The 4,930-nt window shown below is 35.2% G+C and overlaps 1 pseudogene; it reads left to right on the top strand.

Annotated features, from left to right (window-relative positions):
- The first annotated feature begins 550 nt into the window (after positions 1 to 550).
- Positions 551 to 2,182, top strand: LOC111143894 (annotated as a pseudogene).
- Positions 2,183 to 4,930: the final 2,748 nt, after the last annotated feature.

The raw sequence follows: 4,930 nt of genomic DNA on the forward strand, positions 1-4,930 counted from the left end.
ACGTAGGTTGAAAGTAAAAGTACTGAAAAGAGTCACCATGCAAACTTTAGACTCAAGAAAGTTGGTATAACTATATTAATATCAGACAGGACTTCAAGACAAGATGTGTTTTGAGAGATCAGAAGTACAGGCAAGTTAGAATGCTAGAATAATGTTAAATATTTAGAAATTAAGACACACACCCCTGAAAAACAGATATACCAAAGAAGAAATCCCAAGGGAAAATAAAAATTATTTCAAACTGAATCAAAACAGAAACATACATAGAAAATTGTGGGATATAAATAATGTAGTTTTTAGAGGAAATTATAGGCTTTAAATTCTTATGTTAGAAGAGAAGAAACAGAGAGAAGGAGAAGCGCCTTCCGGCATTCTACACACAGTCGAGTTTGGAACGTTTAGACAGCGTGGTCTCATTCTTCGCGAAAAGGCGTGCGCATTTGTGCGTGACCTGTTGTGCCCTTGCAAGCCTTTGTGGGCCTAAAGTTTGGTGTGGTTTTGTTGGTATAGAGCCGCGGCGGGCCGCACAGCGCCCTGACCCGGCCTCACCATGTTGGTGCTATTCGAAATGTCCGTCAGCTATGCCATCTTTAAGGTTTTGAATGAGAAGAAACTTCAAGAGGTTGATAGTTTGTGGAAAGAATTTGAAACTCCAGAGAAAGCAAATAAAATAGTAAAGCTAAAACATTTGAGAAATTTCAGGATAGAGCAGAAGCATTAGTAGCATTCACAGCTCTGATGGAGGGCAAAATCAATAAGCAGCTGAAGAAAGTTCTGAAGAAAATAGTAAAAGAAGCCCATGAACCCTTGGCTGTAGCTGATGCTAAACTAGGAGGGGTCATAAAGGAAAAGCTGAATCTCAGTTGTATCCATAGTCCTGTCATCAATGAATTTATGAGAGGAATCTGTTCCCAGATGGATGGATTAATCCCTGGCGTAGAACCACGTGAAATGGCAGCTATGTGTCTTGGATTGACAAACAGCTTGTCCCGATACAGATTGAAATTCAGTGCTGATAAAGTGGACACCATGATTGTTCAGGCAATTTCCTTGTTAGATGACTTAGATAAAGAACTAAACAACTATATTAAGTGGTGTAGAGAATGGTATGGCTGGCATTTCCCTGAATTAGGAAAAATTCTTTTGGATAATCTGACATACTGCAAGTGTTTACAGAAAGTCAGTGATAGGAAGAATTATGTATGCCTCAGCCAAACTTTCTGAACTACTGCCAGAGGAAGTTGAAGCAGAAGTGAAAGCAGCTGCAGAGATATCAATGGGCACAGAGGTTTCAGAAGAAGATATTTGCAATATTCTGCATCTCTGCACTCAGGTAATTGAAAGCTCAGAATATAGAACCCAGCTCTATGAATATCTACAAAATCGAATGATGGCCATTGCACCAAATGTTACAATCATGGTTGGGGAATTAGTGGAAGCACGGCTCATTGCTCATGCAGGTTCTCTTTTGAATTTGGCCAAACATGCAGCTTCTACTGTTCAGATTTTTGGAGCAGAAAAGGCACTCTTCAGAGCCCTCAAGTCTAGATGAGATCCCCAAAATACGGTCTCATTTATCATGCTTCACTTGTAGACCAGACAAGTCGAAAACACAAAGGAAAGATTTCTCGAATGCTGGCAGCCAAAAATGTCTTGGCTATTCGGTATGATGCTTTTGGTGAAGACTCCAGTTCTGCAATGGGAGTTGAGAACCAAGCCAAATTAGAGGCCAGGTTGAGGACCTTAGAAGATAGAGGGATAAGGAAAATAAGTGGAATGGGAAAAGCATTAGCAAAAACAGAAAAATATGAACATAAAAGTGAAGTAAAGACTTATGATCCTTCTGGTGATTCCACACAGCCAGCCTGTTCCAAAAAAACGCAAGATAGAACAGGTAGATAAAGAAGACGAAATTGTTGAAAAGAAGGCCAAAAAAGCCAAGGTTAAAATTAAAGTTGAAGAAGCCCCAGTAGCAATGGAGGAAGAAGAAGAAGAAGGAGTACTAGTGGTAGAAGAACAGGAGACATCTGTGAAGAAGAAGAAGGAGAAGGAGAAGGAGAAGGAGAAGGAGAAGGAGAAACAACACATTAAGGAAGAACCATTTTCTGAGGAAGAACCGTGCACCAGTACAGCAATTCCTAGTCCAGAGAAAAAGAAAAAAAAGAAAGATAATGAGGACTAATTGAAGGGAACCATCTTTGAGTCATCGGGACACATCACACCTAAGATTCAGTCAGGAGTGTATCAGAAATGTTCCGTAATTGAGGGAAGGTTGGATGAAACAGAGTTCCTACTCATCGATACCTTTTCGAGCCTACGTGTCTTGACACCAGTTCTGTTAACTTGATTATGTCATTTCTCAGTCTTTGTTATACAAATAAAAATATTTTCTTTGTATTAAAAAAAAAAAAAAAGAAGAGAAGAAACATCTAAAGTAATTTGTCTACTCTACCACCCTAAAAAGCTAGAATAGAATAAACAAATTAAAATAAGAGTGAGTGGCAGGTAGGAAATTCTACAACTAGAACAGATATCAATGAAAGAAAATACACAAACAGAAAAAAGTTAAAAAGCAAAGTGGTTTTTTTGAAAATATTAGTAAAGTTGATGAAACTTAAGATGATTGATCAAGAAAATAAAGGAGATAATACACAATATCAAGAATGACAGAACATATTATTACAGATATGACAATATTGAAAGAACAATAACAGTATATCACGAGAAACATTTTACTAATAAATTTGATAATTTTGATAAAATGACAAATTCCTTACATACTTAACTTACCAAAATTGATTCAAAAGAATAAGAACATATGAATCACTCCATATCTATTATATGCATAGAATTTAATTTGTATTAACCCTTTCATAAATAAAACTTTGAGATGTTTTCATTTATAAATTTTTTCAAACATTTAAAGAGGAGACAACATCAGTCTTATACAAACAATTTTACAAAACAGAGGAAGAGGGAACATTCATTTTATAAAGCCTGGATAATCTTTTTTGTTGTTTTTTAATTTTTTATTATTTTTTGTCATACAATTAGGCAGCTGGGTGATATACAAATACCATATACAGTTAAAGTGTATGCTTTCATAAATTTTTAAAAGATTTTATTGATTTTAGAGAGAGTGAGAGAGTGAATATAAGCAGGGGGTGGTAGGGGGGAGGGAGAGAATCTCAAGCAGACTCCACAGGGAGCCTGTTATGGAGTTTGATCTCACAACCCTAAAATCATGAACTGAGCCAAAACCAAAAGTTGGATGCTTAACCAACTGAGCCATCCAGGAACCCGATTTGATTAATTTTGAAGTGTGTGTGTGTGTATAAATTGATCCTTTGTGACCTTTCCCACCGGCCTTCAATAATCCTCCATTTTGTCACCCCATGCAACCACACATTAGCTTTTTGTCACCATACGTTTGCATTTTCTAGAGTTATATATAAATAGAATCATACAGAATGTACTTGTTTTCTTTCAGCATGCTTTGTCTGGTATACACCCATATTGCTGTTTAGAGTAATAATTCATTCCTTTCTATTGGTGAGTAATAGTCCATCATATAGATATACCACAGTTTGCTTATTTTTTCACCTGTTGATAGACATTTAGGTTTTTTGTTTTTTTTTTTACTGTTACAAATAAAGCTGCTATGAACATTTATGTAGAAGTCTCTGTATGGATATAATCTTTCACCCTTTTGGGTAAATAACTAGGAATAGAATAGTTAGATCATAAGTTAGGTGTTTGATTTAAAGGAAATTACAACTGTTTTTCCAAAGTAATTATACCATTTTATGTTCCCACCAGCAGTATATGAGAATTCCAGTTCCACCACAACCTTGCCAACACTTGGTATGGTCAGTCTTTTTAAATTTAGACATTGTAATTGATGGGTAGTGGTATTACATAGTGTCTAATTTCCCTGATGATTAAAGATGCTGAACATCTTTTCATGTGCTTATTTACCATTTGTCTATTTTCTTTGGTGAAATATTTGTCCAAGTCATTTACCCATTTTTAAGTTGAGTTGTTTTGTTACTGAATTTTGAGAGTTTTTTATAAGTTCTTGATACGAACCTTTTCTTAGGTAATTGACTTGCTGATATTTTCTTTAGTCTGTGGCTTGCTTTTTTGTTCCCTTGTGTCTTTTGAAAACCAGAAGTTCTTCATTTTGGTTAAGTCCAGTTTTTTTTTTTTCTTCTCCCTTGGTGTAGGTGACATAAAAGTAAAAAACAGATGCAAATACCCGAAGCTGACCTAGGACTTGTATAGAGAATAGAAGAAGGACTTGCATAAAGCAATAATTAAAGCAAAACAACTCATTAAGAATTTGTTGAAGATTTGAACACATACTTAGAAAAATATGTTTACCATTATCAACCAGGGAAGGCCAAATTAAAACTATGAGATACCAAAATATTGAGATATCACTATGTACTTACTAGAATAGCTAAAATAAATATGACTGATAACACTGAATGTTGGTGGGGATATATAGCAACTTAGTCACTGACATACACAAAGTTAACCATATATTTGCACTATCAAACAGGAATTTCACTCCCAGGTATTTACCTAAGATAAATGAAAACATGACCACAAGGATGTTAGTGGAAGCTTTATTCAAAAGAGTCCCATTTGGAATTACTCGAATATGCATCAACAAGAGAATGCATAAACAAATTACGGTATATCCATAAATTGAATGTTACTCAGCAATTAAAAGAAAGTACTAATGCACACAGCAACATAAATAAATCATATAATTCTTATCCTAGGCAATAGAAGGATGATTACAAAGAATGCATATTCTTTCATATGAAGTTTAAGGTTAGGCAAAATAAAGCTATGCTGATGGAAATCACAACTGTTGTTGCCCTTGTGGGATGAGAATAGATTGGAACAATGAATTTTCTAG

Source organism: Enhydra lutris, unplaced genomic scaffold (assembly GCF_002288905.1).
Source record: "Enhydra lutris kenyoni isolate GAN:26980312 unplaced genomic scaffold, ASM228890v2 scaffoldscaffold1, whole genome shotgun sequence".
NCBI lineage: Eukaryota > Metazoa > Chordata > Mammalia > Carnivora > Mustelidae > Enhydra > Enhydra lutris.